The sequence below is a fragment of the Myxocyprinus asiaticus genome, chromosome 12, assembly GCF_019703515.2.
Source record: "Myxocyprinus asiaticus isolate MX2 ecotype Aquarium Trade chromosome 12, UBuf_Myxa_2, whole genome shotgun sequence".
Lineage (NCBI taxonomy): Eukaryota > Metazoa > Chordata > Actinopteri > Cypriniformes > Catostomidae > Myxocyprinus > Myxocyprinus asiaticus.
The window spans coordinates 4,035,709-4,050,710 of record NC_059355.1 but is presented as its reverse complement, the minus strand read 5'-3'; the positions used below and the strand labels follow the sequence as shown (position 1 = coordinate 4,050,710).

At 39.3% G+C, this 15,002-nt stretch overlaps 1 protein-coding gene across 5 annotated transcripts in view; it reads left to right on the top strand.

The window, feature by feature from the left end:
- Positions 1-4,649: 4,649 nt before the first annotated feature.
- LOC127449143 (bromodomain adjacent to zinc finger domain protein 2B-like) overlaps positions 4,650-15,002 on the top strand; it is a 113,254-nt gene continuing 102,901 nt past the window's right edge. For 3 of the 5 annotated variants that reach the window (XM_051712372.1, XM_051712373.1, XM_051712366.1), the window contains exon 1: positions 4,650-4,937. The gene's annotated coding sequence lies outside the window, so the exon portion shown is untranslated. Of the gene's footprint in view, positions 4,938-5,305; positions 5,342-15,002 lie in introns of those variants that run through there. The other 2 variants (XM_051712356.1, XM_051712357.1) reach the window with 2 other exon arrangements.

Sequence of the window (15,002 nt, the reverse complement as noted above, 5' to 3'; positions counted from 1 at the left end):
GAGTCATTGGAAATTAAACGCTTTTGTGGCACTGGAAGGTTAGTGTTGTTAATGGTATTAGGGAATGTGGAGTTGTGAGATTATTAAAATAAGAGAGGGGTGAGAAAGAGGAGAAAAAAAAATCAATAGCTGCAAGCACAGCTCCCGCTCTAGATGGACATCTCCTCTGTCTTTATGCACACTAATAGAAAAATAACAATTAAATCCAAATCGGCACATTAATTTGGTTTCCATCAGTCTCGAGGGAGATCGTCTTTACCAGTTATTATTCAGGGGGTTATTATATCTTCTAATCAAGTCTCTTTAAAAAAAAAAAAACAACAACAATCCGACAGAAGAGACAGGCTGTGTTCCCTCCACTCACCCCCTCCCCCAGCAGGCTTGCATTGCATTCATTGTACTTGTGCTTATTATGTTTCAAATGACCGAGGTACGGCTGACATTCAGGCTGCATGCGGAGAGGCCCAGCCTCCGTTAATGACGCAGCTCATAGTCCTAAGAGCCTGAGCTCCTCACCCACCCACACACACCCCAACCCCCAACACACACACACACACACACACACACATACATAAGCTCTAATGAAGAACCACCACACAATTACAAACCCCCGTGTGTCCCTGCTGGAAGAGGGGAGGAGGTTACACACATAGTCACTCAGAAGGAGGAATATTACCATCATGTGTGCACACACACATACTGTATACACACAATTACGGCTTTCCTATGTGGTTAGGGTGGTCTGATGATCACAGATAAACATAAGCACATGTACCATACACACATGCACACGTTCAGACACAAGAGTGCACACGTGTGCAGTTCGAATCATCCTATCTATTCCTCCCGTTCTCCGGTGCACTGATCCCTGGTGGTCTGCCTGCCTCTCAGTGTCCCCCCAAAAGCATCCTTTTTCACAACAGGTGGGGGTGGGGTGGGGGGGATTAAAAGAGGATCAGTGAACGAATGCATAAATTGGTGAACAAGTCAGTCTGCATGCCCTCTATGTTCTCTGATCACTCAGTATCTCCGTTTCTCCTATTATCAGTTTTCAAATATATATTTAGTTTCATTATACGGACATTAAAAAAAATGGCCTCAGCAGTAATTACAGATTCAGAGTCATAAATTCTCTCTGACCACAACTGGAATTGGCTCAGCCGTGTAGTTACACGACATTAACACTAGTACTTTGAAACGACAGTATAAGTGTACATTATTAAAATGTGCCTAATTCTTGCAACACTTGAAAATGATTTGTTGTATGTCCTCAGTATCCCCAGTTCTCCTTTCAACAATTTTCAAATGCATCTTTAATTTCAATATACACACATTAATGATAGCATCACAAATTCTCTCCGATTACAATCGGAAACAGCTCACCAGATGAAAATACCAGTGTGGTCACATGACAATAACACAGGTAAATCAAAAAATGTAAAAAAATCACAGTGCTTTCCGCTCATCACACAGAGCAAAAACTCAATGTACGCAAGTGTCTATAGTCGCATCATCTGAAGCGTGAAGCTGAGTTGCCCCTCTCTATTTTTTCCTTCCTCTTGCTACCCCTCTATCTCACTAAGGAGTGGCAGCGTGTCCCACCTCGCCCCCCCCGGTTGTTGTTTTCTTGCTCAATGAAATAATCTTCCACCCCCTTCATCCCTCACCCCATGCCAGCCCCTGGCCCAGTCTAGGTCAGAGGGCCCCCCTCAGCCTGTTGCTGATTGTGAGTGCAGCGGCAGGGAGAAAAACACACAATTAGGCACAGATGGCTGTCTGCCTCATGGTGCCCAGCTCGGCTCCCGCTGCAAAGGGCCATTCCGCCGCCCCTCGCTTTGCCCGCAAGTGTAATTCAAATGAGAGATCAATGAGCGTCATACTAAATGTAACAGTTTCCATTATTCTGCCTTTTATTTGCTATTCCTCCTGAGCGTGGTGGGGGCAGATCCTCTATTTTTCTATCTTTTGGATTACGGAAATTCTGTTGTCAAATAGGAATGTTATCACCTTGTCTCACTCCCAGATGATTTGAGGGGAAATAGGGTCAGATTAGCTGGGTTAATCCATAATCCCTGAATTTAGCTATGGAGGTAACAGGAAACAAATGCAATCAAGTTTGATCATGCATCATTGTCTTGTGGTATTTATTTGACAGCTTGTGAATGACAAGTAACCAATCTTAGAATTTAATTTCCATTTCACTGGACGCCACATTATCAGATTAACTTTGCTATTGTGTAGGCTATACACCGATCAACCACAACATTAAAACCACCTGCCTAATATTGTTTAGGTCCCCCTCGTGCTGCCAAAAGAGTGCCAACCCGCATCTCAGAATAGCATTCTGAGATTATGTACTTCTCACCACAAATGTACAGAGTGGTTATCTGAGTTACCATAGACTTTGTCAGTTCAAACCAGTCTGGCCATTCTCTGTTGACCTCTCTCATCAACAAGACATTTCTGTCTACAGAACTGCCACTCACTGGATGTTTTTTGTTTTTGGCACCATTCTGAATAAATTCTAGAGACTGTTGTGCGTGAAAATCCCAGGAGATCAGCAGTTACAGAAATACTCAAACCAGCCCATCTGGCACCAACAAACATCCATGCGATTATCTAATCAGCCAATCGTGCGGCAGCGGTGCAGTGCATAAAATCAGGCAGATACGGGTCAGGAGCTTCAGTTAATGTTCACATCAACCATCAGAATGGGGGGGGGGGATTTGATCTCAATGATTTGGAGCGTGGCATGATTGTTGGTGCCAGATGGGCTGGTTTGTGTATTTCTGTAACTGCTGATCTCCTGGGATTTTCACACACAACAGTCTCTAGTATTTACTCCGAATGGTGCCAAAAACAAAAAACATCCAGTGAGCGGCAGTTCTGTGGACAGAAATGTCTTGTTGATGAGAGAGATCAATAGAGAATGGTCAGACTGGTTCAAACTGACAAAGTCTATGGTAACTCAGATAACCACTCTGTACAACTGTGGTGAGAATTACATAATCTCAGAATGCTATTCTGAGATGCGGGTTGGCGCTGTTTTGGCAGCACAAGGGGGACCTAAACAATATTAGGCAGGTGGTTTTAATGTTGTGGCTGATCGGTGTATATGTACAACCTAATGTCTTGTGCATTCAGATGAATGTAAATCTCATTAACGTGTACTCCCAAATGTTAATTTTAATAACTGAATCAAAAATAATTATAATATTTTTATTTTTTTTCAGGCAGTTTTGTGTCATGTAATTACTGTCGTTTAAAATACCTAATATGATTCCACATTAAAAAAAAAAGACATAGCATGTAACATTTTTGTTTAACAAATGTAAACTTAAATAACTAAAAGTAGCCCCATAAGCCTTTGTAAACAGTAACAGATGCTTAAAATAAAGCGTGCAATTGACATAATTCGCCACATACAATATGGAGTTATATTTGTGCCACAATTCTGCGCAAACAAAATTACATTTTGAGCACACAAAAATGTTCTGCGTGCGCAAGATGATATTTCAAGCATGCAAAAAGTTATTTTGCACGCAGAGTGGGTAGGAGGAGAAAGCTAAATTTAAGAATTCTGAGCAAATTCACATTTAAATAAACTTTATTCAAGCGCTAAATTGATTTTCGTTTGCTCAAAATGAATTAATCTTTGCAAGAAGATACATTGCTTTACAAAACTCAGTTCAAGTGCATGCAAAATAACTTTTTGTGCGCTCAAAACGTCATCTTACGTGAGCAGAACATTTTTTAGCACTCAAAATACCATCTTGTGCATGCAAAATAACTTTGTGCACTCAAAATATCATCTTGCACGTCCAGAAAATTTTTTAGCACTCAAACTATCATCTTGCGCATGCAAAATAACTTTTTGTGCGCTCAAAATGTAATCTTGCATGTACAGAACATTTTTTTGCACACAAAATATCATCTTGCGCACGCAAAATAACTTTTTGTGCGCTCAAAATGTCATCTTACGCGTGCAGAACGGTTTTTTAGCACTCAAAATACCATCTTGCGCATGCAAAATAACTTTTTGTGCACTCAAAATGTAATCTTGCGTGTGCAGAAATTTTTTTTTTTGCACAAAATATCATGTGCGTGCAGAATTATTTTTTATTTTTTCACTCAAAATATCATCTTGCGCATGCAAAATAACTTTTTGTGCACTCAATTTAATCTTGCGTGTGCAGAACATTTTTTTTTTTAATACAAAATATCAAATTGTGCGTGTAGAAAAATTTTTGTGCTCTCAAAATATCATCTTGCTCGTGCAGAATTATTTTTTATTTTTTTCACTCAAAATATCATCTTGCGCATGCAAGATAACTTTTTGTGTGCTCAAAATGTCATCTTACACGAGCAGAACGTTTTTTAGCACTCGAAATACCATCTTGCGCATGCAAAATAACTTTTTGTGCGCTCAAAATTTAATCTTGGGTGTGCAGAACATTTTTTGTGCTCTCAAAATATCATCTTGCACATGCAGATTTTTTTTTTTTTTTTTTTTGCACTCAAAATATCATCTTGCGCATGCAAAACATTTTTGTGCGATCAAAATATAATTTTGCGCGTACAGAATTGTGGCACATATATAACTCCATACATACACACTTTCGCCTATTCACGGCGAATAAAAGTTTTATCGTTTAAAGTATTGTCCGCTGACGTCACTTTGATTCCTTGAAGAGAGGCAGAATAAACCTTGAGAGGACTCTCCTTCAATCTGCTGTTCGTAACTAACACACACACACAGTCACTCACTCACACACACACTGAGACTCAATTACTGCCCAATTCCCTTCTTCATCATCTCCTGCTACACCGGCCTCTTACAAAACCAAATCGAAAAAGGAAAACAAAGGGCAACGTTTACCTGAAGTGATACTTCGAACCCGACCGAAGCGGAATTACACCAAGTGTCAAAACTAAGGGTAAGTTTGTAATTTATTGAGAGCTGGCTCGGTTATTTCATTGGAGAATCAATGTTTTGTCGCTGGTCGGCTTGATTTCTTAGCGAGGGCAGCTAATCCGACAGTTTCTTTCGGTTGGCTTCGCGTGTCCCTCGAGCGTAAAAAATAAAGCGCAAAACTTGTCAAACCCCTTTAAAAGGGTTTTATCCGGAAGACCCGATAGAGAGACATTTTCCAAATGTGACGGCGAATATCGCCAAACTTTACGAGCGGACACAATGTTGCGCGCGGGGGTGGGATCTGCCTTTGTGCCCTCTCGCGTGCGCTTTAACTGTTCCGTTTTTATATGTAAACTGTTTGTAAACATTCCCGAATGCATCTAAACATGTTTGAAAAGAGGGAGCGCTTCCCTGCCGTTGATTTGGGTATGTAAAAACATGTCATTAGTGCTTTTTAAAGGGGTTATTTTGACAAGGCGGTGCGGGAGTCACTTGGAGGTAGAGGAGCAGAAGCTACCTTTGGTCTGTTTAATGTCCGTCTCTCAGATGATGGCAAACGCTAACAGCGCTTCATTGAGAAAACAAGATAAACACATTTACTGTACAATTCCTTTTAGTAGAAACCTGTTAATTGTTTAAAGCTCACAGGCTTGTCTATTCGACGGGAAATCGTCTGGTTTGTCGGAGCGGGTCGCTGGTGTTGAGTTCGAGCTCCGCGTCTCTCTTATCTTTGTTGCTTCCTTAAAGCGCAGCAGCTGCCGCCCGGCCGAGTTGTTGAAATTTATCCCTTTGTGTATATTACAATATCCTCCATTTTTTCTGCCCTCTACACAACAAGCCTCACGCCATCTTGGTTCATTTTAACTGGCGGATCTGTGTACTCCCAGGACTCGACCTGCACATGTCGTTTCAGGCAGAAAGTTCAGAAATGTGTTATGTGGGAGCGGTGACGTCATGTGAAGTTTAAGTCAAATGTGATGTTTTCCCAAGAAAGCGTCGATTTTGTTATCTGGCTTGGCATGGCTGGGAAACTCTGTTTTCCGAGTTGTTTTGGCTACAGAATGACACTATGAATAAAAACGAGCATTTTAAACGATCTTGAGAATTGTTTGTGATGTTTAGTGACTCATTGTTTACAGGTGGAGTGAATGACATCAGCACGCGTTATGGGCTGCTAATGTCATATTAATGTCATTTAGTGACAAACTGTTTAATCGGGTTTCAAATTGTGACTTTTTACAGACATATCTAAGAGTTTAGAAATGTCATCATTGCCATTAAGGATATGTTGTAATGACGAATCGGTGATCCGAGGTTTCACACCCAATATATATAATTTTTTTTTTTTTTTTGTTTGTTTTTTTTTTGACAATGTATGTTTTTCAGCTTCAGCATTTTGTGATCAAATTAATATTTTGATTAATGCTGAATTTAGGAAATTAGACCGAGTTGTCACGTGAATGTAAAGCTTCTAAGCAGTGTTGGGTAAGTGACTCTAAAAAAGTAATTAATTACTAACTACTAATTACATCTTTTACAGTGTAATTAGATTACTTTGAAAAGTAATTGCATTACTTATTACTAATTACTTTCTAAAACCTTTATCAACCTCGACCAGATGAAAAATATAGGCTAAGAATAAACATGAAACTGTTCTTTTAATTCTTTCAAATAAATCATATAAAAACAAATAAATTATTCATGAACTGGCCAAAGAATTTAAGGGGGCAGCGTTAAATTAGAAAACATACATTTTAACATTAGACATTAAATTTCGATTTTAAATTCACTATTGTTTTATATAGAATTGTTTTATAGTCTATACAGTATTTAACGCAATTACATCAGAAGTAACTGTAATTAAATGACTGAAAAATTAAGAGTGATCCCTTACTTTTTTCTTCAATGAAAAAGTAATTTAATTACAGTAATTAATGACTTAGTAATGCATTACACCCAACACTGCTTCTAAGTCATGGGGTTAGTAGATTTGGTCTGCTTGAACATTAATTTAATCATTTAGACAACCAGATTACTTCAGATTTGTATTAGTGATTTGGCTACCCTATGATTTTATGTACTTCTATATGTAGCCTCCCATATCTTGTATTTGTGTATTCACAGAGAAAGGGAGAGATGGATGTTACATAATTTTGTTTAGCTCTACAGTTAACCTCTTTATTTTTAGAGTTACTAAAAATAGTTTTGTCCCAAAAAAAAAAAAAAAAACAATATATATATATATATATATATATATATATATATATATATATATATATATATATATATTTGTAGTGGGTTTAAAGTCCACTTTCACCTCTAAAAAAGCAAGTGTTGCATATTTGAAAGTTTCCGTTGTGCATGTCATGAACTTTTTACAATTAGTGGCCAGCGACGCAAACCTCCAAGGATCACCATGGGCTGGTTAAATGGTCGGACTGTGTCTGTTTTGTATCAGCAGGGCTCTGTCTCATCTAGCCCAGTGGCCTAGTCATTATGCATGGAGCAGGCTGTTGTTTTTACAGAATGCCTCAGATGGAGAAGTCAGTGTTTCCACCTCCCATCTCTTTGTCTGGGTATGTGCTGTTGCTCAAGCCATGAGAGCAGGGGAGCAGATGTTTAGCCAAACATCCTGACGCGATGCTTTTCTCTTGTGGGAATGCCGCCTCTTACTCCCTGTTCCCGATGCATCGCCTTGACAGCTGCTTGATTTCATGGAACCGCTAAGAAGCCATTAGCGGTATCAGTGAATTGAAACGGAACAGTCTCACCCACTCTCTTCTTCCATTAGAAATGACTGTTGTTGGATGTTTTTTTCCCTCTCTTTGTGCAAGTGTGCTTGCGTGCATTCTCTGAGCACACAGAAGATCTCTTATATACTTGTGCTGTTTTTCTTACCGCGAATTAGGGAGAGCAAATCTGTCAGGGCCTGTTTGTGCTGTTGGGGTTTGAAGGGATCTCACACTGTGCTCTCTCAAGCACACCCAGACCCCTGAATGTCTGTAGCTGTGAAGAAAAAAAAGGAAAGAAAAGAACTTAGCTCAGGGTTAGACTGCCAGCCACACGTATGTTTGTTGTTTTCCCGGCAGGATATGGGTTAGGCCTGCGAAAAGATGTTCGCATCCAGGAATTAGCTTTAATTTGAGACGTTTAGATGGATCTCATTTAAACTCCATTTGCATGTCTACGTTGTTTGCACATCCTTCATAAAAACAAATGATTTCAGTGTAATAAGCTGATTAGGAGAAATGTAGGCTGTAGGAAATGGGTCTCAAGATGCAGAAACTGACAAATCTTGCACAAGTTATCTTGTAGCACCCACGATCCCACATGCGCGCTGGCTCGGGTTTATAATCACACTTCCTCTAAAACAGGGCAATGATCAGTGCGGTTCATTTAAAGATGATTTGAATTTATTGGATGTTCCACTCACGCTGATCCATATGAATGACTGGAGAGCCGTTAACTCGCACAGCCCTGCCCGCGTCTTATAGTCTAAATGGCTCTATGGGGTTTCATTCTACATCTTATTGGATTAGACGATATTATTGTCAACTGCGCCGTATAATATTGTGCCGTTCACTTTAACAACTTACTTTACACCCTTTTAGGGAATTATTAGCGCTTGGGTTCTGTTTGGTAAATGAACACCTTTTTTCGTAGTTTTTTCACGGTTTCAGGGTAGCTCCTCTTTCAGATGAATTATTTGAAACATTTACTATGTGTAAAGTAAGTGGAGACGATTGCTAAAGCATAAAGAAGAAGATGGATGAACAGAAAAGTATGGGTAAAACCATGGTTCTTCCCTCTGCGTCAGTCTGGATAATGACACATAAGTAGCAGCATCGTAAGCCAGAACCTCTGGTTTTCCTTATTTGTTTACATTGATTTTGGCATTGCACTGGTGACATTGATATTATTAATGGACTTGGGAAAGCTCAGCCTAGAGTTTCCTGGTGTGTTGTTTGATTTAACCGTCCTATAAAAGTCCAAGGTAGTGGGAAGTTCTCACCTGATCATAACACCTGCCATTTAAAGAGCTCAAATGCAAGCACGGACTTGATTATACAAGCTGGGGTGTGCCACGTGTGTGGCCAGTATCAGCCAAATGAATCAGCCCCAAATAGATGCTGGAAGGTCAGTGGTGCATTTGTTTCCCGAGCAGTTTGCGTCCTTGCACTCATAACGACTTGGCAAATCACTTTATAAATACTGACAAATACTTTTCTCTGTGCTGCTTCCTAGGACGACTGTTGGCATGATGCTAAGTGGTGTCATGGTTAAGTGTATCTCTATCTTGCCTTTCTTGGCTAATGATTTATTTTGTCGTTAACAAACAGCTTTGATTGTAGAATTTCCTCTCGACAGTTGGCTCTTACATAATAACGGGTTATGTGGGTTGCAATTTAGCATGAACATTAGCGCTCTGGCGACAACTGTTTGTGTCTGCAGAAGCGCAAGTCGTGATAATTGTGTCGCAAACATGATCTTCTGTACCTCCGTGGTAACAAGGCAGTGGAGCTGGAGATTCGCATTTCTGCGGACAGTTAAATGAATGGGCTTGTCTACCAGCAGCTCAAGCAGGTCACACCAAACTGACTTTGTTTTCAGATAAACACAGAGAGGACACAGGGGCCGAATTTCAGAAGCAGGCAATTAGCTGCATTTTGGTTCAGCATCCCTCGGGCCTCTGTTTATCATTCAATGTGAGAATATCCCTGATGAAACTCAAGGTTATTTTTCTTGGGCTGTCTGATCGCTTGTTTTTCACAGACAAGGTGAAAGGGTTGATTTTTCCCTGTAGAAACGCTTCATATAAGACTTAAAGAAAAATCGCTTTTGCTGTAACTTCACAATAAGGAATTGAGCATTGGGAAGTGTATTTTAAAAGAACAGATTGATGGTAATAAAACAACAGAAACCTGTATTACATTGTTTCGATTGTGGAACACAAAATGAGATGTTTAGCAGAATGTTAGCCTCAGTCACCATTCACTTTCATTTCATTTTTTCTCTCTCCATACAATGATTTGTGACTGAGGCTGTGATTTCCTAACATTCTACTTAAAAGATAGTTCTCCCAAAAATGAAAATTCTCTCATGATTTACTCACCCTCATGCCATACCAGATGTGTATGTCTTCCTTTCTTCTGCAGAACACAAATTAAGATTTTTAGCTCTGTAGGTCCTCACAGTGCAAGTGAATAATGGCCAGAACTTTGATGCTCCAAAAAGCACATAAAGTAATCCATATGATAACAGTGGTTCAATTGATGTCTTCAGAAGCGACATGATAGGTGTTGGTTGAGAAACAGATCAATATTTAAGTCCTTTTTTACTGTAAATCTCCACCTTTGACCAGTAGGTGGCAATATGCACGAAGAATGCGAATCGTCAAAAAAAAAAAAAAGTGAAAGTGGAGATTTATAGTAAAAAAGGACTTACATTTTGATCTGTTTCTCATCCACACTTATATCACTTCTGAAGATATGGATTTAAACCCAAAAATTAAAATTCTCTCATCATTTACTCATGCCATCCCAGATGTGTATGACTTTTTTTTTTTTTTTTGCCGAACACAAATATCTCAGCACTGTAGGTCCTTACAATGTAAGTGAACGGTGACCAGAACTTTGTAGCTAAAAAAAGCACAAAGAAATCATAAAATAATCCATATGAATCCAGTGTTTTAATCCATATCTTCTGAAGCATTAAGATAGGTGTGAGTGAGGAACAGATCAAAATTCAAGTCTTTTTTTTACTATAAATTAGGGCTGCAACTAACGATTATTTTGATAATCGATTCATCTAATGATTATTAGAATGATTATTCGACTATTTGGCGATTATTGCAACGATTAATCATTAGCTCTTAACCGATTATTCAGCTTGTGTCCAGAGTTAAAAGGTTGTATTAAACATGCTTACTAACAATAAAGAGGACAAAATCATCTTTTAAAAATACATCTAAATGACATTCACTGAATTAAAGGGGGAAAAAAAACTTTTTTATTAAGTTTAATTCAGTAAAGACAAAGAAATCCTATTGTAATCAAGTGTTTTTATCTTGTTTTCCATTTAAAATGGTCTAAAAATCCTTAAAACAAGATACATTTACTTGAGAAGAAATATATAAGATATTTAGACTTGCTTTAAGAGAATGTATCTTAAATATAAGTGTATTTTTTCACTTGGTTATACTTCTGCGAGTGCAGTGAAGACAAAATATATTGGGAAAATATATCTAAAAGCAAATCTAAATATCTTATATGCTGCTGCTCAGGTGAATGCATCTTTTTTTTAAAGGATTTTTAGATATTTTAAAATATTTGTATTTTTAATATTATATTCAACATTCTCAGATAACACTTTTTCTACAGTATAGCTGCTAAAGGAAATGTGCCTTGTTTTAAAGGAGTTTTAGATATTTATATTGGAAAACATGCCGAAACAAAAACAAAATCAAAAACGTATGTTGTTGCAGTGTATAATGGGGCAAAGACTACCCTCTCTCACCTTTCTGTTCACTTCAATCCATCTTTAACTCACAAAAAAACAAACTCTCTCATTAATAAAGCTGCATATTGCCAGTTTTCTTCACGAGAAGAAATGCACAGTGACATATTATGATCCAATAAATCGCGAGTCATCACGTTATAATCTAGCTGCATTAAGCTCGAGGGACGAGCGTTCTGTGACAGAGTGTGCATCAGCCGGATGCAGTTTCAATCTCTCCCCCTTAGATCGGGACATTCACGCAACTCATAGAAGAGGCGCTGACCGCACAGAGAAATGGCAGTTTCAGAGTTTGTAGTTATTTACATGATCCGTTCCGTATTATTTGAACTTTAATAAAGCTATAACGCATTAAATGTAACTGCATTAAAGATGTAACGCTGGGATGTTTCCTTTTAAAGAGCTCCAGCTCCACTTATTTCACAACGAGAGTGCTTCTGTATTTACTTATTTTGTAGTTTTGCATTATAATTCCCTCATACTTTGCGATCTACATTACCTGAAGCTGTTTGGAAAGTTTAGAGTGCATCTGGACTGTGAGCTGTGTAATTCTTCTTCTCCTCAGTCAGGCGTGAACTGCAGTGCTGCTCTCATGTCATCATTAGAGTTTTATATGATCTCATGTTACGTTAAATTAAATCAAACAACTATTTGACAACAGAAATGTTTGTCGACAATTTTTTATTGTCGACGTTGTCAATAATATCGACTAATCGTTTCAGCCCTACTATATCTCAACTTTCACTTTTACATCTGAAAGGTTTAGAGTAAAAAGGGACTTAAATAATGTTCTGTATCTCACCCACACCTATATGCTTCTAAAGACATTGATTTATACACTGGAGTCTTATGGATTACTTTCATGTTTCCTTTATGTGATTTTTGGAGCTACAAAGGTCTGATCACCATTCACTTGCATTGTATGGACCTACAGAACTAAGGTATGTTTCTAAAAATATTTGTTTGTGTTCTGTTGAAGAAAGAAAGTCATCCACATCTGGGATGGCATGAGGGTGAGTAAATGATGAGAGAATTTTCATTTTTGGGTGAACTATCCCTTGAACCACTATAGTCGTATGGATTACTTTTATGTTTCCTTTATATGCTTTTTGGAGCTTCAAAGTTCTGGTCACCATAACCCTTGCATTGTGTGGACCTACAGAGCTGAAATATTCATCTAAAAATCTTTGTGTTCTGCAAAAAAAGAAAGTCAGACACATCTGGGATGGCCTGAGGGTGAGCAAATGATGAGAGAATTTAAATTTTTGGGTGAACTATTGCTGTAACATCTTTTTGTGTTCCACAGAAGATAGAAAGTCATACAGGTGTGGAACGACATGAAAAATGTGTCTATCTTTCTTTCTGCTAGCATTTCAGGCTGTAATTCTGTTGTGAATCAGCGAGGCTGATCTCCAGCTCGACACCTGAAGGTCGTCATTCTAAAACCCTTCTGCATGCCAGTTGTTCTGCTTTTCATCTCCTCCTCCTCTCTATCTCTCTCAGCTCTTGAATGAGGGTTTGAGTGACTTAGTGATTCCGGGCAGAGGAATATTCTGGAGAGATGAGGGCTGTTTTTTCTCCACCTGTGCTGGTTGTGTCTCCAGTGTTGTTTGCCCTCCAGGAGACTGTCATGTTGTCTGTGTCGTGGGCTGCTGCTGCCGAGCCCCAGTCCCCCTGCTGAGTTAATGGAGCCCATGTTTGAAATGCCAGTAGTTTGGCCTATTTGTGCTAGCGCTTAGCACTATATTTGCATCCTGAATAGAAATAGCCAAGATTTCAGGAATGGCAGGAATGATGCTTCTCTTGTGGGAGAGGGGAGAGAGAGAGAGAGAGAGAAAGAGGGGAGAGAGAGAGAGAGAGAGAGAGAGAGAGAGAGAGAGAGAGCGCGCGCGGCTGGGTGGGATTTGGCGAGAGCTATGGGATGGGAGAGAATCTACTGCACTGAGGAAGCTGAGTGCAGGACATGCAGTATTTGACCCCACACACACACTTACTGAAAGACACTCAGATCAGAAAGATTATGCTCAAGCAGCCCCCTCTTCTTTATTGATCTTGCTGCATTTAAAATCTGGTCACTGCCACCACAAAACCTTTTCATTTTAGCTGCGCTGGCAAAGAACACCTCGGCGCAGTAAGAATTACAAATTTTTTTACTTGCAAGAAAAGGCACACAAAATGACAGGGATGAGATGGAGACAGAAAAAGGTAGTTTGCCCATACATCTGTTTAAACTTTATGCTTTTATTGTGTCTCAAACATGAATAGATATAATGGATTTGGGTTTTATCTGCATAAATATGGTTAATAGAGTAGTTTAGGCTACAGTTTAGTCCTTTCTGTCTGTGTTTAAGAGGATACAAGCTATTCAATCCTGACATGAGACACTGAGTTAAAGTTTTTTTCTTTAGTAAGGTATAATCTAGGCTGGGTTAAACTGGGTCTTCAAAGAGTAAACAAACCTCTGTTGGATTAGCTGTGAGGTTTTAAAAAAAGATCTCCAGATTGAGAGGGCTGGATTAAAGGTTCTAATCTGCGTTCGCATCAAGGTGCATCGTGGTGTGTTCCTGAAGTCTACAGACGCGGGATTAGGCGCTTCAGCAGGCCTCATGCTCGCCGACCCGCAACAAATGTGCATGTGTGTGTGTGTTGTGAGGGGGGGCATCAGTCTCAGTCATTAGAAATTATTAAACACACACACCTGCACACTGACAACGGCTTGATGAGGCTGCTTTGTTTAGGGTTCGAATGGACGGGTGATTCTTTGTTTAAATGTAATCCGTTAATAGAGGAGAATTGATAATACACAGACTGCAGCTTGTTTAGGTACTCATAGTGAGTGAGTGTGTGTGTGTGTGTGTGTCATTGGTTGGTTCAGTGAAACCCACTGCGGTGGTGGTTATTTCACATGACACTCAAAATCAAAGGAAAAATGCTGCATGGTCTCTTTCTCTCAGTTTCTACCTCTCTATTATCTCCATCTCTGTGTTAGATGGGTAGAAAGCTGTGAAACCCATCTGTAATATGAGCAGTCGGTAAACTTGACAACAGCACTGATCCTGAGGCCATGAAAGAGGCTCTCGTTAAGTATTTTGAGCGTGAGTGTGTGTATGATTGTGTGGGAGTGCATGCGAGTGTTTTTTCTGATGACATGGATCATGTACTAGTACAGGTGAGGGATAAAATGAATGATGGAGTGAGCAGTGCATCCTTATTTGACCACACTATGTGTTTGTGAGTGCCTCTGTAACCAAAAGGCTTGTTTGTGCTCTTAAGGTTTTTTTTCTTAGTGTTGTTTCTTTGTGTGTAGAGGTGACTGAGCATCTATGTGTGTGTGTGTGTGTGTGTGGAGATGAAAATATCCTTTGCTCCTGCAGGCTAGAATAAATCCTGTGTGAGAGCTCCCTTGTGTAATCCAAACACTGCCAGCTAATTTAGGCATGCAGCAGGAGCAACAGCATCTTTCATGAAAACAATGAATTCAGTTGAGAGCTCATCTCCACCTCTTAAAGTCATCTATTCGTCACCATGACTTCAACAGCTCAACACAAGACAACAGCTCAAGACACAACAA